General features: G+C 38.4%; 1 protein-coding gene and 1 long non-coding RNA gene across 2 annotated transcripts in view; both read left to right on the top strand.

Moving 5' to 3' along the window:
* SHROOM4 (shroom family member 4) overlaps positions 1-23696 on the top strand; it is a 273867-nt gene that overhangs the window by 183962 nt on the left and 66209 nt on the right. The window lies entirely within an intron of this gene.
* Positions 4047-7288, top strand: LOC112673103 (uncharacterized). The gene is made up of 3 exons (XR_003144681.3): positions 4047-4143; positions 4882-4967; positions 6993-7288. It is a non-coding gene; the product is annotated as an uncharacterized LOC112673103 (long non-coding RNA).

The raw sequence follows: 23696 nt of genomic DNA, 5'->3' as shown, positions 1-23696 counted from the left end.
GTCATGTTCCCTACTTCCTGAATTTATTCTCCACCCTGCAGAGAGTCCTCTTTTTAAATGTAAATCTGGTCTTGAAACCCTTACTCACCAAAGCCTTCAACATTCCCTATTTTGTTCAGGATAAAATCCAAAGTCTTTAATTTGGTTAAACAAGGCCACTTAGAATATAATCCTTATTTATCACCATTCAAGGTCACACTGTATGCTATAGCCATATCCACTCCATGTACTTCTCCAACTATAATACTGTCTTTCCTTTTAAAAAATTATTTAAATTTAATTTAGGTGACATATACTGTATTATTAATTTCAGGGGTACAATTTAATGATCCATCAGTTGCATAGAACACCCAGTGCTCATTATATCAAGTGCTGTCCTTAATGCCTATCACCCAATTACCCCATCCCCCCATCCACCTCCCCTCCAGCAACCCTCAGTTTGTTTCCTATAGTTAAGAGTCTCTTATGGTTTGCCTCCTTCTCTGTTTCATCTTATTTTTCCTTCCCTTCCCCTATTTTGTTTCTTAAATTCCACATATGAGGGAAATCATATGGTATTTGTCTTTCTCTGGCTGGCTTTTATTTCGCTTAGCATAATATCCTCTAGTTCTATCCACATCACTGCAAATGGCAAGATTTCATTCTTTTTGATGGCTGGGTAATATATATATATATATATATATATATATATATATATATATTCACATCTTCTTTATCCATTCATGGACATCTGGTCTCTTTCCATAGTTTGGCTATTGTGGACCTTGCTGCTATAAACATTGGAGGGGTATGTGTGTACATGCCCCTTCAAATCACTGTTTGTATCCTTTGGATAAATACCAAATAGTGTAGTTGCTGGGTTGAAGGGTAGTGCTATTTTTTAACTTTTTAAAAAACCTCCATACTGTTTACCAGAGTGGGTTCACCAGTTTGCATTCCCACCAACAGTAACATCATCTTTCATATCTCTGTGTCTTTTCACATTCCATTCCTTATTCCTGGAATCACCACTGTCCCTCTTCTTTGCTTAGCTAACTCTTATCCAACACTCAAGAGTTGACCAAGGCTTTACTACTTCTAAGACTCTTTCCTTAGCAATTTCATCCTGGGACTGCATTAGATTTTCCTCCCTTAAACAACATCCCCCAATTTCTTCTATCTGGAACTGTCTATACTATTGTAACATCCTGTTTACCCATTTGTTTCCCCCTGTAAATTTTGGTCAGTGTCCATGTGTTATTCATCCTTATATCTCTAGCATAGCCACCATAGTGCCTAACAGGGTTATAAGCTCGATACTCACTGAATAGCTAACTGAATTGAATGAATGTGTGCCAAGCAAGGGCAATCAGGGTTACTGGAGTGAGGATTAAAAGCTGGGAATACCTGGGTGTTAGGTTGTCAGACTTACAAATACTTCAAAATTGAGGAGGTTGGTTCAGTAAAGGAAATAAGTATGAGTCACAGATGAGTCCAAAATTTCTTGCTTAATAGACTATATGGAGTTAAAAGAACTAGCACTTAGTGAGTATCTACTAGGTACTGAGCATTTGACTCAGTATTTTATATACCTTGTATCAGAAGGAAGGAAAGTAATGAGTCTCATTTTAGACATGTGGAGTTTTAAGAGTCTGTAAGACCTCTGAGTATAAATATCCAGCAGGCCATTGTAACTGTTATTTTTGGGTACAGGAAAGAAACAAGGACTCAATAATTAGATTGGAGGTTATTTGGATAGATGGTAATTGCAGCCATGGAGCCAGGGTGAGGGGAGGATCTTCCAAAAAGGGTGGTATAGAAGGGAAGGAACATTTTGGAGTCATTTTCTGTGAATTAATGCTTTGAGACTAGATGAAATGATTAATGGAGTTAAATGTAGATGGCTAAGAGAAGAAGTCCTTGGACTGAACTCAGGATTTAGAGGTAGGGCAGATAAGGAACAGGCAGAAAAATAAACTGAGAAGTGGCCAATGTGGTTAGAAGGAAAACTAAAAGAGAGTGATGTCCCATAGCTCAAGTGAAGAAACTGATTCAAGAGGGAGTAGTCAACTGTGTCAAATGTTGATGAGACAGTAATTCTGAGAATTGACTATTGATTTTGGCAACATGAATGTCATTGGTAACCTTGACAGTAAAATGTTGGAGACAAAGCCTAAATTGTTTTATGAAAAAATGGGAAGCGAAAAAGTGAAGGCTGTCTTTTTTAGGCATTTATCTGTGAAGGGTAGAAAAAAGTGAAGTATTAGCTGGAAAGCAATTGGGATCAAGAAAGGGATATTTTCTTTTAAGTAATGTATATTAATTATCTGTTTGCTAATGGGATAACCCAGTAGTGAGGGAGAAATTGATGGTATAGAAAAGAAAAGATAATTTTAGTCACAAGTTCCTTGGGGAGGTCAGAGCAGATATGGGGTATTGAACTTTGATTTAAAAAAATAATTATATATATTAAGAAGAAGTAAGACAAATTATGTTGCTGATGTACTAATGGAAAGATAAGGATGTTCTCAGTGCTTCTCTTTTTTAACCAAATGCAAGGGAAGCCATCAGTCAAGAATGAGAGGAGAAAGGGCATATAAAAGATTTTAAAAAGGCAATAAGAGATGTAGGAGGGGACATATGGGAGACTGCTGTCATGGAAACCAATGGCGGGGTAAGATGTCATGAAGGAGCAGGCCATTGATCAAGACTGTTAAATGTTCTTGCATTCAAGTTGTATGAATATTGGAAAGAGGCTGTTGGGTTTGCCAATTAGGTTGTTGGTTGACGTTAGCAGAAGAGGCTTCATTAAAATAAATTCAGTGAAAGGTAAATGGGAGGTAAAGAATTTATGAACACAATAGTCTATAGAAAAGGAGGTGGGGTATAAATTGAAGAGAAGGACTTGTCTCTTTTATTAGACTGAAAATTCCTTGTGGAAGAGGAATATGTCAGATTCACATGGTTTACCTAGTGACTTGTACAGTGTATGACACTGCTGGTTTCCAATAAAGGTTGACTTTGTGAATAAATAAATGAATTCTGCACTCAGAGTCAACAAAATTTTCTAAGATGTTCTTTTGAATAATTGGATCCATTCTATCCTCAAAACATGTAGTTGAAAAAAAAATAACTATAAAGAGGTGCTTCTGTATCCTAGAGGAATAGAAGAATGAAAATTACAAAGGAGGTAGTTGAGATGTAATCTGTGGTCTCTGGATACTCATACCACTGCCCAGTATATAGACAGAAACCTGGAAGATCTGACCCCAGAACTGCAAGAAATTACTGACCTTCCTTGACTTATGATGGTGCTATGTCCTGATAAACCCATCATAAGTTGAAAATATTCTAAGTTGAAAGTGCATTTGGGCAGCCCGGGTGGCTCAGCTGTTTAGCACTGCCTTCAGCCCAGGGCCTGATCCTGGGGAACCGGGATCGAGTCCCATGTTGGGCTCCCTGCATGGAGCCTGTTTCTCCCTCTGCTTGTGTCTCTGCCTCCCTCTCTCTCTCTCTCATAAATAAATAAAATCTTTAAAAAAGAAAGTGCATTTAATAAAGCTAACCTACCAGACATCGTAGCTTAGCCCTACCTTAAACCTGCTCAAAACATTTGCATTAGGGCAGCCCAGGTGGCTCAGCGGTTTAGCGTTGCCTTCAGCCCAGGGCATGATCCTGGAGACCCGGGATTGAATCCCACGTCGGGCTCCCTGTATGGAGCCTGCTTCTCCCTCTGCCTGTGTCTCTGCCTCTCTCTCTCTCTCTCTCTCTCTGTGTGTCTCTCGTGAATAAATAAATAAAATCTTTAAAAAAAATTTGCATTAGCCTACAGGTAGGCAAAATCACTTAACACAAAGCATATTTTACAATAAAGTATTGAATAGCTTATAATTTATTGAATACTAAAAGTAAAAAACAAAATGGTTGTATATGTACAGAATGGTTGTAAGTGTATCATGAGAGTTTAATACCCTCATGATTGCATGGCTGACTGGAAACTGCGGCTATCCAGCATTATGACATATACTATCCAGCATTATGACATATACTATATGTCACTAACCCAGGAAAAGATGAAAATTCAAAGTTCAAATGATGGTTTCTACAGAGTATGTATTGCTTTCACACCATCATAAATGCAAAAAAGTCATAAGTTGAACCATTGTAAGTTGGGAACCACCTATAGATGGCATTCTCTACATAGGGTAGGAAATACTGAGGTGGCTGCATGTTGTGGTGAGGTTGTAGAGTTTCCTCTGCCAAAGTTATCTTGAGTCACCAAACGGACTCTTAGAGATGGGAGGAAACTGGGTATGATAGCTATGTAGCTATATTTTAAGGGTATAAATACAACAATAAATGAGGATTGCATAGACTGGGAATCAGAGTAGATGATGGCATAATTAGATGAAATCAAGACAAGGGCTATTTAGCCTGACTATCAGATAAACCATCTTGACACTGAAAATTACTGGATTGTGGGCTAACCTTTGAGAGGAAATGGTGGAAACCCTGCCACTGAGTCACTTATAATTATTTACAAATAGGCAGGACAATGTAGTTGAGAAATAATGTGGTACAATACAAGGAATGGTTTTGTTCAGTTCCCAAAGGGATGGACTGGATATGACCTAATAGCTTTTTCCTACACTAATTTGGTTGATTGTGTCAGAGAAAAGTCTGGTCGAACATTTTGTTTTTCCCCTGTTGAGTGAATCATACTTACATTGAACATAAGGATATAAATTTGAGAATGCCCATTGATTAGGCAGATGATAGAATGTCGACAGGGAGGGCAACAGATTGGAGAAGACTCAAACTAAGCTGAAACTAGAAGGGTTGGTCAGGAATAGGTAAAGCTCCCTAAAGACAGGACCTTGTATTGTTCACCATTGATTTCAGGACATGACTCCAGAGCATGAATGAGTGAATGACACCTTGGGAAGAAAACTTTGAACACAAATATAATTCAAGCAATGGACTGACAGGTGAAATATGTTCCTTAATATCTCTGAGTCAGTTTTCTTACATTTTCAATGGGTTCTTCTGGGGATGAAATGGAGCATATAGATAAGATACTTGAGATTTGACATCTAAGAAGTATTATCTGTCTTTCCCCTTTATTTTTCCAGACTTAATCTCTACAGACAAGTCAGACTTTATGTTTGACAACATTGAGAAAAGAGAAAAATATGCCTTTCTCTTAAAATAATAATACATATTCATGTTAAAACAGCTGAGGTGGGCAGCCCCCGTGGCGCAGCAGTTTAGCGCCGCCTGCAGCCCAGGGCATGATCCTGGAGACCCTGGATCGAGTCCCACGTCGGGCTCTCTGCATGAAGCCTGCTTCTCCCTCTGCCTGTGTCCTGCCTCTCTCTTTCTCTCTGGGTCTCTATGAATAAATCAATAAAATAAAAATAAAAATAGAATAAAATAAAATAAAACACCTGAGGTTAACAGTAACCAACACTGCAGGCAATTTTAGAGCAATTTTTTAAAAACAACAAACAGCTAAGGCACTACCAGGTATGATACTCTGACTTGGCTTTTATCAACTCATCCTGAATCATAATTCAAACAAAACAAAAAAGCTCTTTGACAACATGTTCTCATCCTTGGGATTAACTCAGTATCCAAAATAGTCTGCCTCTCTCAGATTAACTGTAATTCACACTATGTTGGCTACAGATAAGCTGTTTCCCTAGCCTTAGCCATTGGAGCTAACCAGTGAGAAACTCCAAATTTACTTTTTCAACCTCCTTGCTCCCAGATTTCCTTCTATCATTTTTGTCCTTCCATATCAGACAGAATTTACAGGGAAACGAATAGCTTCATTAAAGAAATAAAAATCTTTTTTCTCTCTTTCCCTAAGCAGGAGACATTTTCTATTTTTCTATATTGTATTTCTTTTCTTCCTTCCACTTTACTGCTTTTTAAACAGGAGTTAGAAGATACTAGTTTAATTTGGACCCAATAACTGGACTTAATATCCCAAGGTATTTTACCTCCTTTAGCAACACTGTCTGACACGTTTTTTCTCTGAAATGTTTTCTTCAAGGGCTTTTTTGAACAATGTTTAAACACAGTTTTTGGTTAGAAAGTTGAAGTGATCCTACCATAAAAGCTAAAAATGGGGGAACCCTGGGTGGCGCAGCGGTTTGGCGCCTGCCTTTGGCCCAGGGCGCGATCCTGGAGACCCGGGATCGAATCCCACGTCAGGTTCCGGTGCATGGAGCCTGCTTCTCCCTCTGCCTGTGTCTTTGCCTCTCTCTCTCTCTCTGTGACTATCATAAATAAATAAATAATTTTTTTTAAGAAAAAAAAAGAGCTAAAAATGGGTGCAGAGAGTTTGGTGAGCAATTCAGGAAGTGCTATAAAATGATTAATGGATAGGAAAGTCATGCAAGTGAAGGCTTTGTAAAAGAACCAAGATTATTCAATCCAGAGAATATAAAGTTTTCAGCACCTTAGAAATAGCCACTGGCCATGGATGGTTTAAAAAACAAAAAATGCCAACTTAATTAATTCCACTACAAATTTAATGTTCACGGAAGATTGTTGCCTTGCAAAGTATATAAGCTGTGTGTTGGGTTATTTATATATTTGTTTTGTAAGACAGGAAGTAATGACTTAATAACTGCTTTTAAGTACTGAAATAACTCTGTAGAAAAAAAAAAAGATCCGCTTTTCTATAGTACCATAATTGTGCCCCATGGTCTCCCTTATCCATCCCTTTTTTGTTGTCAACCCTAAGACTTCCAATCAGCGACTTCATTTTTTTTTTGAAAAATTTACTTTTCCATGCTGTCCATCCCAGAAAACACATTCTGTGATATACACAACAGGATGTCTGTTGTGTTTTTCCCTCATTAAGGACAGCACAAAAAGAAATGCATCATTTGTAGCTAGGTCTTCTAGAGGACTTCTAAATCACTTTCTGTAGTCAGTGATAATTTACCAAAGAAAGCTATGGAATTTTCTTTACTGACCTCAGCAGATCCTTACCTCCCCAGAGATGCCATGCTGAGACTGAAGAGAAGGGAGTTGGCAGCAATTGCTGAGAAATGGATCAAGCCAGAATTCTCTTAATGCATTGAGGGGAATCTAAACTACTTTTGGTGAAGACTGAATGGCAAGCAGTCAAAAAAAAAAGAACATTGGAGGCAGCCCCGGTGGCTCAGCGGTTTAGCACCGCCTTCAGCCCAGGGTGTGGTCCTGGCGACCCGGGATCGAGTCCCACATCAGGCTCCCTGCATGGAATGGAGCCTGCTTCTCCCTCTGCCTGTGTCTCTGCCTTTCTCTCTCTCTCTCTCTGTGTCTCTCATGAATAAATAAATAAAATCTTTAAAATAAAAAAAGAACATTGGACTTTGCTCCATCAGTTTCTTTTTGTCCCTCACACATGCACACACATAACCCAGCTCCTCAGTCTGTCCTTTGAATATGTAACAATTTACTGCCATGGCTTCAACTACCTGAATACTGATGCCTTTCAATTTACATCTCTAGCTCAGAACTATTTTCTGAATACCAACCTCATATTTCCAGTTGTTCAAAGGATATTTTTGTCTAGAAACACAGCTTCTCAACCTCAGCATGTCTTGATATGACCCCTCCATCCCAAAAATAAGAACTCCCTTTCTTTCCTGTCCCCAGTCTCAATGAATAGTCCTCGTTCCCTAAAGTAGGACTTAGAGAAGCATCTCGAGCCCTCCTTTATCTTAGCTACCCATTTCACTTTTATCTAAGCAGTTAGCAAACCCTTTTGAATCTACCTCAAATATGTCTTCTTTCACATCTCATGACTTTTAGCCTCCTTGAGCATCTTAACCATTTTCTGAACACACAGTATCCTTTCACAACTCTTTGCCTTTCCGAGAGTGATCACTCTGCTTGTAATAGTCTCCCACTCCTTTACCTGGTAAGCCCCTACTCAGTGATAAAGGGTCCTACTATATATTACAAACCATTCCTTATTCCTGTAAGACACCTCATGGTTCTTTCCTCTGTGGATTTACCATATCTCATCATAACTATCAGTTTAGGTATCTCTTTTTCCCTGTTAAACTATGAACTTGGTGAAGGCTGGGACAGCATCTTAATCATATTAAAAGTTGTAGCACCTAGGACATAATAGTCTGTGGTAATAGTTAATAAAGAATGAATGATGTACCCGAAATCCAATTTATCAATGTTTCTTTTAATGGATCACATTTTTGGTGTCAAGTTTAAGAACTATTTGCATAATCCTGTATTCTAAAGATTTTCTCCTTTCTTTTTTTTCTAAAACATCTATAGTTTTATGTTTACATTAGATCCATGATCCATTTTTAGGGGTTTTTTTTTTGTGTGTGTGTGAGACTTACATTGAGGTTCAATTTTAGGCCAGCAGTTATCCACTTGTCACAGCACCATTTGTTGGAAAGGCTATCTCTCCTCCATCAAATTGTTTTTGCAATTTTGTCAGATATAAGCTGAGTGTATCTGTTTGGGTCTATCTCTGGATTTTTTTTATTTTGTTCCTAGTTCCTCTGCCTTTCTAGAATAATTGTGTCTATACATGCAAAACATCTTGATGAAATTTTGATAGGAAATGCATTAAATCTCTATATGAGTTTGGAAAGAATTGACATCTTTACTATATTGAGTCTTCCAATCTATGAACACAGTGTGTCTATTTAGATCTTTTATTTATTTCATCAGCATTGTTGTAGTTTTCAACATACACGTGTGTCCTATACATGTTCTTTTAGATTTATACCTATTTCATCTACTTTGCAGCAGTTGTAAATGTTATTTTAAAAAATTTGCTTCCCTATGATCATTGTTAGTGTATAGAAATGTTTTTGTGTGTTGATCTTGTATGCTTCAACTTTGCTGAACTTATAAGTTCTTAGAGTTTCTTTTGTTTGGGTTTGTTTTTGTCTTTAGATTACTTGGGATTTTCTATATATGTCATCTGCAAATAGGGGCAGTTTTATTTCTTCCTTTTCAATCTGAATGGTTTTTATTGCTTTTACTTACTTATAATGTTGGCTCTAAATTCCAGCTCTGTGTTGAATAAGAGCATGAGAGGAGATAGCCTTTACTTGTTTCTGATCTTAGACGGAAAGCATTCAGTCTTTCATTATTAAGTGTGATGCTAAGAGTAGGATTTTTGTAGATGCTCCTTATCAAATTGATGGAGTTCCCCTTTATTCCATGTATGCTGAGAGTTGTTATCATGACAGGATGTTGGATTTTATCAAATGCTTTTTCTGCATCAATGTATGATTGTATGAGTTTTCTTCTTTAGCCAATTGATATGATATTACATTGACTGATTTTTTGAAAATTAAACCACCTTTATATCACAGGAATAAACCCCACTTGGCCACATTATATGACTCTTTTTATATATTGCCAATTCTACTTTCTGATATTTTGCTAAGGACATTTAAATTAAAAGTCATTATTCATGAGGTCTGTATTTTATATTTTACAATATCTTTGGTGTCTATATCAGGGTGACACTAGCTTCATAAAATGAATTGAGAAGTGTTCCCTCCTTTTGGATTTTCTGGAAGATATTGTGTAGAATGGGCACTAATTCTTTTAAGTACTTGGTAGAATTCTCCAGGAAAACTATCTGGTCTTGGGATTTCTTTTGTGATAATTTTAAAATTATGAATTAAATTTCCCTAATAACTATAGGAGTATTCACATGACCATTTCATTGGGTAAACAGTGGTAGTTCATAGTTTTCAAGGAGTTGATCCAATTTATCTAAATTGTCAGACTTATGTATATTATTCATAGGATTCCCTTATTGTCTTTTTATATGTATTTTTATTGAAGTTCGATTTGCCAACATATAGCATAACAACCAGTGCTCATCCCATCAAGTGCCCCCTCAGTGCCTGTCACCCAGTCATCCCAAACCCCCGCCCACCTCCCTTTCTACCACCCATTGTTCATTACCCAGAGTTAGGAGCCTCTCATATTCTGTCACCCTCACTGATATTTCCCACTCATTTTCTCTCCTTTTCCCTTTATTCATTTCCCTATTTTTTATATTCCCCAAATGAATGAGACCATATAATGTTTCTCCTTCTCTGATTGACTTACTTCACACAGCATGATACCCTCCAGTTCCATCCACCTTGAGGCAAATGGTGTGTATTTGTCATTTCTAATGGCTGAGTAATATTCCACTGTATATATAGACCACATATTCTTTATCCATTCCTCTTTCGATGGACACCAAGGCTCCTTCCACAGTTTAGCTATTGTGGACATTGCAGCTATAAACATTGAGGTTCAGGTGTCCCAGCTTTTCACTACATCTGTATCTTTGGCATAAATCCCCAGCAGTACAAATGTTGGATCGTAGGGAAGTTCTATTTTTAACTCTTTGAGGAAGCTCCACACAGTTTTCCAGAGTGGCTGCACCAGTTCACATTCCCACCAAGAGTGCAAGAGGGTTCCCCTTTCTCCACATCCTCTTCAACATCTATTGTTTCCCATCTTGTTAATTTTCCCCATTCTCACTGGTGTGAGGTGGTACCTCATTGTGGTTTTGATTTGTATTTCCCTGATGGCAAGGGATGCAAAGCACTATCTCATGTTCTTCTTGGCCATGTCTATACTTTCCTCTGTGAAATTTCTGTTGCTGTGTTTTGCCCATTTCATGATTGGATTGTTTGTTTCTTTGCTATTGAGTTTCATAAGTTCTTTATAGATCTTGATACTAGCCCTTCATCTGAAATGTCATTTGCAAATATCTTCTCCCATTCTGTAGGTTGTCTTTTAGTTCTGTTGACTGTTTCTTTTGCTGTGCAGAAACTTTTTATCTTGATGAAGTCCCAATAATTCATTTTTGCTCTTGTTTTCCTTGCCTTCATCGATGTATCTTGCAAGAAGCTGCTGTGGCCAAGTTCGAAAAGGGTGTTGCCTGTCTTGTCCTCTAGGATTTTGATGGGTTCTTATCTCACATTTAGATCTTTCATGCATTTTGAGTTTATCTTTGTGCATGGTGTAAGAGAATGATCTAGTTTCATTCTTCTGCATATGGCCGTCCAATTTTCCCAGAACCATGTATTGCAGAGACTGTCCTTTTTCCAGTGAATGGTCTTTCCTGCTTTGTCAAATATTTGTTGACCGTAGAGTTGAGGCCCATTTCTGGGTTCTCTATTCTGTCCCAATGATCTATGTGTCTGTTTTTGTGCCAGAACCACACTGACTTGAAGATCACAGCTTTGCAGTACAACTTGAAATCCAGCATTGTGATGCCCCCTGTGTCTAGTATTGTTTTTCAATATTCCCCGGGCTATTCGGGGTCTTTTCTGATTCCACACAAATCTTAAGATGATTTGTTCCAACTCTCTGAAGGAAGTCCGCGGTATTTTGATAGGGATTGTACTGAATGTGTAAATTGCCCTGGGTAGTGTTGACATTTTTCACAATATTAATTCTTCCAATCCATGATCATGGAATATTTTTCAATCTCTTGTGTCATCCTCAATTTCTTTCAGAAGTGTTCTGTAGTTTTTAGGGTAGAGATCCTTTACCTCTTTGGTGAGGTTTATTCCTAGGTATCTTATGCTTTTGGGTGCAATTGTAAATGGGATTGACTCCTGAATTTCTCTTTCTTCAGTCTCATTGCTAGTGTATAGGAATGCCACTGATTTCTGTGCATTGATTTTGGATCCCGCCACATTGCCGAATTGCTGTATGAGTTCTAGCAATCTTGGGGTGGAATTTTTTGGGTTTTCTACGTACAGTATCATGTCATCTGTGAAGAGGGAGAGTTTGACTTCTTCTTTGCCAATTTGAATGCCTTTTATTTCTTTTTGTGGTCTGATTGCTGAGACTAGGACTCCTAGTACTATCTGTGTTGAATAGCAGGGGTAAGAGTGGACATCCCTGTCATGTTCCTGATCTTCGGGGAAAGGCTCCCAGTGTTTCCCCATTGAGAATAATATTTACTGTGGGCTTTCTGTAGATGGCTGTTGAGATGCTGAGGAATGCTCCCTCTATCCCTACACTCTGAAGAGTTCTGATCAGGAATGGATGCTGTATTTTGTCAAATGCTTTCTCTGCATCTATTGAGAGTATCATATGGTTCTTCTTTTTTCTCTTGTCGATATGATCTATCACAGTGATTGCTTTATGTGTGTTGAACCAGCCTTGCATCCCGGGGATAAATCCCACATGGTCATGGTGAATAATCCTCTTAATGTACTGTTGGATCCTATTGGCTAATATCTTGTTGAGAATTTTTGCATCTGTGTTCATCAGGGATATTGGTCTATAATTCTTTTCGGTGGGGGTCTTTGTCTGGTTTTGGAATTAAGGTGATGCTGGCCTCAAAAAACGAGTTTTGAAGTATTCCAGTATTCCATCCCTTTCTATATTTCAGAGCAGCTTTAGTAAAATAGGTATTGTTTCTTCCTTAAACGATTATTAGAATTCCCCTGGGAAGTCACCTGGCCCTGGACTTTTGTGTCTTGGAGGTTTTTGATGACTGCTTTAATTTCCTCCCTGGTTATCGGCCTGTTCAGGTTTTCTATTTCTTCCTGCTCCAGTTTTGGTAGTTTGTGGTTTTCCAGAAATGTGTCCATTTCTTCTAGATGACCTAATTTATTGGCATATAGCTGCTCATAATATGTTTTTTGAACACGACATTTTATTTATTTATTCATGAGACACAGAGAGAGAGAGAGAAAAAAAAAACAGAGAGAGAGAGACAGGCAGAGACACAGGCAGGGGGATAAGCACGCTCCATGCAGGGATACTGACGTGGGACTCAATCCCGGGTCTCCACGACCACGCCCTGGGCCAAAGGCAGGCACTAAACTGCTGAGCCACCGTGGCTGCCCTCATAATATGTTTTTAAAATCGTTTGTATTTCCTTGGTATTGGTTGTGATCTCTCCTCTTTCATTCGTGGTTTTATTAATTTGAATCTTTTCTCTTTTTAATGAGGCTGGCTAATGGTTTATCTATCTTATTAATTCTTTCAAAGAACCAACTCCTGGTTTTGTTGATCTGTTCTACAGTTCTTCTGGTCTCTATTTCATTGAGTTCTGCTCGGATCTTTATTAACTCTCTTCTTCTGCTTGGTGTAGGTTTTATTTGCTGTTCTTTCTCCAGCTTCTTTAGGTGTGTGGTTAGCTTGTGTATTTGAGTTTTTTCCAGTTTTTGAGGGAGGCTTGTATTGCAATGTATTTCCCTCTCAGGACTGCTTTTGCTGTATCCCAGAGATTCTGAATGGCTGTATCTTCATTCTCATTAGTTTCCATGAATCTTTTTAATTCTTCTCTAATTTCCTGGTTGACCCTTTCATCTTTTAGCAGGATGGTCTTTAGCCTCCATGTGTTTGAGTTTCTTCCAAATTTCTTCTTGTGATTGAGTTCAAATTCCAAAGCATTATGGTCAGAAAATATGCAGGGGACAATCCCAATCTTTTGGTATTGGTTGAGACCTGATTTGTGACCTAGTATGTGGTCTATTCTGGAGACAGTTCCATGTGCACTTGAGAAGAATGTGTATTCAGTTGCGTTTGGATGTAAAATTCTGTAAATATCTGCGAAACCCATTGGGTCCAGTGTATCACTTAAAGCTCTTGTTTCTTTGGAGATGTTGTGCTTAGAAGATCTGTCATTTGCAGAAAACGCCATGTTGAAGTCTCCTCCTATTAGTGTATTATCTAAGTATGTCTTAACTTTGGTTATTAATTGATTGATATCCTTGGCATCTCCCACATTTGGGGCATAAATATTCATGATTGTTAGGTCCTCTTGTTGGATAGATCCTTTAAGTATGATATAGTGTCCCTCTTAATCTCTTACTACAGTCTTTGGGATAAACTTTAATTTATCTGATATGAGTATTGCTACCCCTGCTTTCTTTTGAGGACCATTTAAGTGGAAAATGGTTCTCTACCCTCTCATTTTCAGGGTGTAGGTGTCCTTAGGTCTCAAATGAATCTCTTGTAGACAGCAAATAGATGGGTCTTACTTTTTTATCCAGTCTGATACCCTGCATCTTTTGATAGGATCATTTAGCCCATTCACATTCAGCGTTACTATGAAAGATATTAATTTAGTGTCATCATGATACTTATTCAGTCCCTTTTTTTGTGGATTGTTCCCTTGGACTTCCTCTTTCTTTTAAAGTCCCTCTTAATATTTCTTGCAGAGCTGGTTTGGTGGTCACATATTTTTTCAGTTTCTGCCTATCTTGGAAGCTCTTTATCTCTCCTTCTATTCTGAATGAGAGTCTTGCTAGACAAAGTATTCTTGGCTGCATGTTCTTCTCATTTAGGGCACTGAGTATATCCTGCCAGCCCTTTCTGGCCTGCCAGGTCTCTGTGGAGAGGTCTGCTGTCAATATAATAGTTCTCCCCATATAAGTTAGGGATCTCTTGTCTGTTGCAGTTTTAAGGATTTTCTCTTTCTCTTTGGAATTTGCAAGTTTCACTATTAAATGTCAAGGTTTTGAACAGTTTTTATTGATTTTAGGGGGGACCTCTCTATCTCCTGGATCTGAATGCCTGTTTCCCTCCCCAAATTAGGGAAATTCTCAGCTATGATTTGTTCAAATATGCTTTCTGGTCCTCTGTCTCTTTTGGCGCCCTCAGGAACCCCAATTAAACGTAGATTATTTCTTCTGAGGTTGTCATTTATTTCCCTTAACCTTTTCTCATGATCTTTTAATTTTTTCTTTTTTTTTTCCTTAGCTTCCTTCCTTGCCATCAACTTGTCTTCCCTGTCTCTCACTCTTTCTTCTATCTCATTACCCCTCGTCATTAGAACCTTCAGTTTGGATTGCATCTCATTTAATTGATTTTTAATTTCAGCCTGATTGGATCTAATTCTGCAGTTATGACATCTCTTGAATCCTTTATGCTTTTTTCCAGAGCCACCAGTAGCTTTATAATTGTGCTTCTGAATTGGCTTTGTGACATTGAATTGTAATCCAAATTGTGTTACTCTGTGGCAGAGAGTACTGTTTCTGATTCTTTCTTTTGTGGTCAGTTCTTCTTTCTAGTCATTTTGCTCAGTGCAGAGTGGCTAAAAATGAGTTGTACTGGAAATAGCAAGGAAAAAAATATGAGAATCCTCTGGTTCTATATACTGTAAATCCCTCGACTTCCCCTGGAGTTTTCCAGTGCTGCTCCGTCCAGAACTTTCTCTTCCCCTGTCCTTCCAGCTGGTCTTCTGGGGGAGGGGCCTTCTGTGCTGATTCTCAGGTGTGTATACCTGGGGGAGCTGCCCCACCCCCTGCCAGGTGCAAGGCTCAGTGGGAGCTGTTTATCCTGTGAGGCCCCTGTTCCCTGGTGCCCCGCTCCGTCCCAGGCACAGGGTGACACTAGGAGGAAAATCAACACTGGTGGCGGCCAGTTCCCCAGCTCTGGAGTCAGCTCCCGCAGTAACTACCAGAGTCTCCCAGTCCACACTGGCCTGGATGCTCCCGGGCTGTAGGTGCTGATCTGCACAGCCTGGGGGCACCCGGCGGCAGGAGCATCCTTGCTGTCCTGTGCCCTCCTCTCCTCTGCCTGCTCCAGGGGGAGCACAGGATCGCCGGCTGTGACCCCGGGCCCCTGGGATCCAGGGCCTGTGCTGCTGAAATCACGCTTCCCGATCGCGGCTCCTGAAGGCAGCAGGGCACCGTCCCCTCCTCTGGAGCTACTGCCTGACCAATTGGCTACTCCCCAAGGCCGCGTGGGGGGCACACACTCCAGCCCTTTACTGAGCTTGGCCCACAGTCTTTGGCGTGCTCTCCACCAGGCACACTTCCTCTGTGATCGACCCTGGGTACCTGGAGGCTTCACTGCCCCTCCTGGGATCCTGCCAGAGTTCCCTGCTAAGGGCCTTTTTGTCCGGGAAGAATCTGGTGGGAATTTTAAAGTTCTTGCTTCTCTGGGGCTGGGCTTTCCTGTCCTGGGAGGCTTTCACTGCCTGGCCTTAGCCTGGCTCCTCATGGGGCCCCTCCCCCCACTGGATTCTTTTTTTATTTTTTTCCACCATCCTACCTTGTTAGAAGCACAAACTCTTCTCTCTGTAGCGTTCCAGCTGTTCTCTCTTTAAATCTCAGGTTGAATTTGTAGGTTTTCAGATTATTTGAGAGTTATCTAGGCAAGTTGGTGGGGACAGGTGACTTGGGGACACTACTCCTCTGCCATCTTGCCCCGCCCCCCCTTATTGTCTTTTTGATATCCACAAAGTCTATAGTGATAGCCCCTGTTTCATCCTGGTATTGGTAATTTATATCTTTCTCTTTTTTCTTTGCCCATTTTGCTAGAGCTTTTCAAATTTTATTAGCTTTTTCAAAGAATCAGCTTTTTTTCCCATTGGATTTGTCTAATTTTTTAATTTCAGTTTTATTGATTTTTGCTTTTATCATTACTTTATCCTGCCTTATGCTTGCTTTGCGTTTCTTTCACCCTTCTTTTTCTTGCATTTTGCCATGGGAGCTTAGATTATTGATTTGAGCTTTTTCTTCTTTTCATATACAAGCTTTTAGTGCTATAAATTTTCTTCAACACCGTTTTAGCTGTGTTTCACAAATTTTGATGTTGTGTTTTCATTTTTATTTATTTAGTATAGTTTATGATTTCTCTGAAGAGTGACTCTGATCCACAGATTACTTAGAACTATGTTATTTAGTTTCCATTTGTTTTCTATTTTTCTAGTTTGATTTCATTGTATTCAGAGAATATACTTTGGATGATTTCAATTCTATTAAATCTGTTTTAATTTGTTTTATAGCCCAGGACATATTATATCTTAGTATATGTTCCATGATTACTTAAATGTAATATGCATCCTACTGTAGGTAGGTGAGGTATTCTATAATTTAGATTAGACCTTTTGGTTGATGCTAATATTGAATTCTTCTGTATCCTTGCTTGTTTTCTATCTAGCTATTCCATTAACTGTTGAGAGGAGTGTTGAAGTCTCTGAGTATAATTGTGGATTTGTTTATTTCTCCTTCCAGTTTTGTCAGTTTTTGTTCACGTACTGTGCAGTTCTGTTGTTTGATACTTATAAAATTAGGATTGTTAATGTCATCTTGGTGGATTGGACCCTTTTATCCTTTTGCAGTGTTGCTCTCTTCCTCCAGTAATTTTCTTCACTCTGAAACCAGCATTATCTGCTATAAAATAGCCATTCCTTCCTTGTTTTCATTATTATTTACATGGTATGTTTTCCCATCCTTTAACATTCAACCTGTCTTTGTTGTTTTATTTGAATTGAATTTCTCTTCATGGTATAGAGTTGGGTCATATATTTTTATGCCCTCTGTTAGTCTCTGTCTTTTAATTGATGTATCTAGACAATTTATATTTAATGTAATTATAGATATGGTAGGACTTAAATCTAACATTCTGTTTTCTTTTTGTACTTCTTGTCTTTCATTTATCTGTTTTCTTTTTTTCCTGCCTTACTGTGGGTTAAACATTGATTAGAATTGAATTTTTATTTATCTATAGTTTTTAGATATATTTCTTCATGTAGATTTTTTTCTGGTAGCCAGAGGTATTAATACACACACACACACACACACACACACACACACACACATAATTTATCTCAGTCTATTGGTTTTGTCATATTATTGGTTTGGGATAAGTATAGAAAATTTATCTTCCTTTACATCCATTCTCCCTCATTTATAATATTTATTCTTTTTTTTTAATTTTTTTTTATTTATTTATGATAGTCACAGAGAGAGAAAGAGAGAGAGGCAGAGACATAGGCAGAGGGAGAAGCAGGCTCCATGCACCGGAAGCCCGATGTGGGATTCGATCCCGGGTCTCCAGGATCGCGCCCTGGGCCAAAGGCAGGCGCCAAACCGCTGCGCCACCCAGGGATCCCCCTCATTTATAATAAAACTGTATTCAGTATTTACTCTATATACAATTAGAACCACATCAGACATTGTTATAATGTTTGTTTCCACCATCAAACATAATTTAGAAAACTGAGGAGAAGGAAGGTGTGTGTGTGTTTTCTGAGTTGTTTCTTCCTTTCAGATATTCCAGGATTCATTATTTTGTTACTTCCTTTCAAGAGAACATCCTTGAGCCATTCTTTTAGAGTAAGTATGCCAGTGATGAGTATCTTAGTTTCCTTCATGTGAGAATGTCTTTATTTTCCCTTCATTCCTGAAGGATATTTTCCCTGGATACAGGATTCTGGGTTGACAGCTGTTTTCTTCCAGCAGTTGAAAAATACTGTGCCACTTTCTTCTGTTTGTACTGATTCACAATGAAAAATCAGATGTCTTTCAAATTTTCTTTCCTATAGAGGAATGGTATCATTTCTCTCTCTCTCTCTCTCTCTCCCCTCTCTCTTTCTCCTTTCAACACTTTATCCTTAGCATTCATTTGGCTAAGATATGTCCTGGTATTGAATTTATTTGGGTTTATTCTGTTGGAGTTTCCTTAGCTTGTTGAATTTGCAGGTTTGTATCTTTTGCCAAAGTTGGAGAGTTTTCAGGCATTATTTATTCAAGCACTTTTTTTTAGTCCTACTTTCCTCTCTCTTTCTTGGATACCAGTGCCATTAATGCTAGATCTTTCATTATAGTCCCGCAGGTCCCTGGGTCTCTCTTCTTTTTTTTTCAGTCTAATGTCTTTCATTTTTGTGTGTAATTGGGTAACTTTTATTGTTCTGTCTTTAAGTTCACTGATTCTTTCTTATGTCTCTTCCATATTGCTGTTGAGATTATTCATTTAGTTTTTTAAAAAATATTTTAAGTTCTAAAATTCCATTTGATTCTTCTTTATATCTTCTATTTCTTTACCAAGGCTTGCTATTTCTTTGCTTATAATCTGTATTTTTTTTGTTTCATGTATGTCTATAATTGCTCATTGATATATTTTTTATGATGATTCCTTTGGCATATGATTCTAATATTTCTGTCATCTTGATATTGGACTCCATTGATTTTTTCTTATAGTTTGAGATCTTCCTGGTTCTTAGTACGACAAGTGATTTTCAATTGAAATATAGGAATTTTGAGTATTATGTTATGAAGCTTGGAATCATATTTAAAATTTATATTTTCTGGGGTACCTGGAAGGCTCAATGGTTGAGTGTCTGCCTTTGGTTCAGGTCACGATCCCAGGACCCTGGGATCGAGTCCCCTATCAGGTTTCCTGCCAGGAGCCTGCTTTTCCCTCTGCCTATGACTCTGCCTTTCTTTCTGTGTCTCTCATGAACAAATAAAACCTTAAAAAATTATATTTTTGGGGTTCCTCTGATACCACTTTGGCAGGGGAAAGGAGTTACTGCCTCAATACTGCCACATGGAGGTGGAAGTCCAAGTTCCCTATTTGGCATTTATTAATACCTGAGGAAGGAGGCTCCTTTTTCCTGCTCAATCCCCACTGATACCTCCTTTGCTGAGAGAGGTAGGGTGCCTCCTTGCTGTAACCCCTGTGGCCTCCTTACTGCTGGACAGTGGTGGACATTCTGACTCTCCATAGGCTTCCTCTGATACCACCTCAGTATGGATAGGGAGTGGTTGCTTGTTACCATGAGCTGGGGTACATGACCATGCTCCCCACATGGTCTCTATTAACGTTTGTGAGCCACAGTTTTTCTGTGGTGTTTGGCTGGAGTAGAGCAGTTACATCTAAAATTTTTCTGTCTTACTAGGCCACGCCTTTCCTGGTTCTCTGGATAGAGAGAGCAAGCTTCCGTTGGGACTTATTTTGTCTGTGCCCACAAGCATTTCCAGGTTGTTGCTTCTCAGATCCAAACATCGGCTATGTAAGGCAAAAAAGTGTTGGGGGGGAACTTACCACTGTTCCCTAGTGAGTCTGCCTTCTTAATATAATATAAATCTTCATTACATTAAGACTCTTCTAATTAGATTGTTTTTCACTCTTAAGTTTTAAATTTTCTTTATATATTCTAGATACTAATCCTTTTTCATACATGTATTTTGCAAATATTTTCTCCTAATGAACAGTTTTAGAGGAAACCAGATAAGAATCTTCTTATGTTTGTTTTACATATAGTATCCAAGGTTTTTAGTTGTACTTAGTGGGAGAAATAGGGGAAAGTTTATTTACTTCATTTCCACAGAAGCATAAGTCTCAATTATGCTATAATCCCTCATCTTGAGATTCATAAGCCTTACCTCCTCATATATTTAATAAATTCAAAATTAAATAAATGTTTAACTTGAATAAATGTCTTTATTAAAAATTAAATGTCTTTCAAAAATGAATCTAGTCACAGACCTTACATCTTTCATAAAAATTAACTCAAAATGGATCACAGACCTAAATGTAAAACGTAAAACTATATAACTTCTAAAACCTAACATAGGAGTAAACTTAGATGACCTTGGCTATGGTGATGACTTTTTAGATACAGCACCAAAGGCATGATCCATGAAAGAAATAATTGATAAGCTGGACTTCATTAAAATTAAAAATTTCTGCTCTGTAAAAGACATTGTCAAGACAATGAGAAGATAAGCCACAGACTAGGAGAAAATATTTCCAAAAGATATGTCTGATAAAAGACTGTGATTCAAAATATGCTGGGTGTTATATGCAACTGATGAATCACTAAATTCTACCCCTGAAACTAATACTACAATATATGTTAACTATACTGAATTTAAATAAAGAATTTATATACACACACACACACACACACACACACACATACACAAAGAATTCTTAAAGCACAACAATAAAAAAAATCTGATTAAAAATGGGCCAATCAGGGAAATACAAATCAAAACAATGAGATACCACCTCACACCAGTGAGAATGGTGGAAATTAACAAGACAGGAAACAACAAATGTTGGAGAGGATGTGGAGAAAGGGGAACCTTCTTGCATTGGTGGTGGGAATGTGAACTGGTACAGCCAATCTGGATAACCGTGTGGAGGTTCCTCAGTTAAAAATAGAGCTACCCTATGACCCAGAAATTGCACTACTGGGGATTTACCCCAAAGATACACATGCAGTGAAACGCCGGAACACCTGCACCCCAATGTTTACAGCAGCAGTGTCCACAATAGCCAAACTGTGGAAGGAGCCTCAGTGTCTCAGTGTCCACTGAAAGATGAATGGATAAAGAAGATGTGGTCTATATATACAACGGAATATTACTCAGCCATTAGAAATGACAGATACCCACCATTTGCTTCAAAGTGGATGGAACTGGAGGGTATTATGCTGAGTGAAGTAAGTCAGTCAGAGAAGGACAAACATTATATGGTCTCATTCATTTGGGGAATATAAAAAACAGTGAAAGGGAATAAAGGGGAAAGGAGTGAAAATGTCAGTGAGGGTGACAGAACATGAGAGACACCTAACTCTGGGAAACGAACAAGGGGTAGTGGAATGGGAGGTGGGCAGGGGGTTGGGGTGACTGGGTGATGGGCATTGAGGGGGCACTTGATGGAATGAGCACTGGGTGTTATGCTATATGTTGGCAAATTGAACTCCAATAAAAAAATGGGCCAAAAACCTGAACAGACAACTTACCAAAAAATATATATACAAATGGCAAATAAGCATATGAAAAAATGCTTCTTGTCATATGTCATCAGGGAAATGCAAATTAAAACAATAAGATATAACTACACACTTATTAGAACAACCAAAATATGGAACACTGACAGTATCAATGCTGGCAAGGATGTGGAGCAACAGGAATTCATTCATTGCTGGTGGGAAAGCAAAATGGTACAGCCACTTTGCAAGACAGTTTGGTGGTTTCCTACAAAACTAAATGTACTCTTACTATATGATCCAGCAACTGCACTCCTTGGTATTTACACAAAGGAGTTGAAAACTTGTGTCCACATAAAAAAACATGCACATGGGTGTTTATAGCAGCTTCATTTATATTTTCCAAAACTTGAAAGCAAGCAAGATGTCCTTCTATAGGCAAATGGATAAACCATGTATTTATGATAAACCATGATAAATAATGGAATATTATTCAGCAATAAATAGAAACAAGCTATCAAGCCATGAACCTTAAATGCATATTACTAAATGAAAGAAGCTGATCTGAAAAGTCTACATACTCTATGATTTCAACTATATATGACATTCTGGAAAAGGCAAAACTGTGGAGATGGTTAAAAGATCAGTGGTTGTCAGGGGTTAGTGAGGAAGGAGGGAGGGATGAAAAGGCAGACAACAGATGATTTTTAGGGTAGTGAGACTATTCTGTATGATACTCTGATGGTGGATACATGCCATTACACATTTGTCCAAACCCATAGAAAGTACAACACCAAAAGTGAACTCTAATGTAAACTGTGGACTTTGATTATGATGTATCTATGTAGGTTCATCAGTTGTAACAAATGTACTACTCTGGTGGGGGATGTAAACAATGGGGGAGGTTATGCATTTGTGGGGACAGGGGATATATGGGAAATCTCTGTACCTTCCTCTTAATTTTGCTGTAAACCTAAAACTACACCTCACCAAATAGTCTTCTTAAAATTCTAATGTCTTTATTAAAAAAATAAACTAAGCAAACCTTAAGCACCAAAAGTATTTCTTTTAGCTGATGAAAGAAATGTATGAATCCTAAAGATGGTCAATATGTTTTACCAGTTTTTATTACTTAACAGCTTCTGCAAGACCTAGTCTTAAACTTAGGTCCTGATGAGTATGTCAAACCTGGATCTCAGTGCAAGTGTCAAGATCTCTTCTGGGGATTTGTCTCTGAACTGCCAGCTTTCTGGACTTCAGGCCAGTTTCTATTTTGAGTGAAAGCTCCAATCTAGCAAGAGTGCATTGATTGCTTTCCAACTAATCAAAGGGAAAGCATTGGTTGGCCATTCTAGCATCCTTGTTCAGCTAAAAATGATTATGTCTCTGGCTCCTAATGCAAAAGATATATTCTTCCATTTTTTCCCCCTGTAGTGAGGGTACAGAATATCTTTCAATTTTGTTAAGTATAAAGTAAATAGTATGCCTTTGAATAGTCTTTGAGAAGTTATACAGAGCAGGTTTTCTACCTAAGGGAAAGAGTAAGACATCACCTGCCCTTGTCTTTTTCCCAGTCATAAAATTTGTTTGACTTAAATGTATACACAGTAAAAGTTACTTACCTGAAATTGTCCGTCTTTGCATTTCAGGAATAGATTCCTTAAAGTACCCATGGCCCTTCCAACAGAATGGAACATTTTGAATAAAAATTAAAAACTAGTTTTTTGCATGAATTTTGTATGAGATTAGGAAATTGGGCAGCCCAAGTGGCTCAGTGGTTTAGTGCCATCTTCAGCCCGGGGCCTGATCCTGGAGGCCTGGTATCGAGTCCCACGTCAGGCTCCCTGCATGGAGACTGCTTCTCCCTCTGCCTGTGTCTCTGCCTCTCTCTCTCTCTCTCCCTCTCTCCCTGTGTCTCTCATGAATGAATAAATAAATAAAAATCTTTATAAAAAGGGAATTGTTCTCTTATAATATCTTTCCTTCTCCTTGTGTGTGTGTGTGTGATTCTTTGCTACTCTGTACTTCTTGGGAGAAGCATGGTGCTTAATTAATGAAAGTCTAAGGATGAGTAGGGATTATGGCTGATCTCTTATATGTGATTCAGGATCACTACTATGATGAATCCTCCAAAAGAAGAAAAATTGCTAGAAAGTCCTTCTTGTGCCATAGGAAAAAGAATTTCTTCTCCCCTCCCAATTGTTTATCAGGGTTATCCCTTCCAATGGCCATTGGTTTCCCATAG

The sequence above is a fragment of the Canis lupus genome, chromosome X, assembly GCF_003254725.2.
Source record: "Canis lupus dingo isolate Sandy chromosome X, ASM325472v2, whole genome shotgun sequence".
Classification (NCBI taxonomy): Eukaryota; Metazoa; Chordata; class Mammalia; order Carnivora; family Canidae; genus Canis; species Canis lupus.
This window is presented reverse-complemented; position numbering and strand designations above follow the sequence as displayed.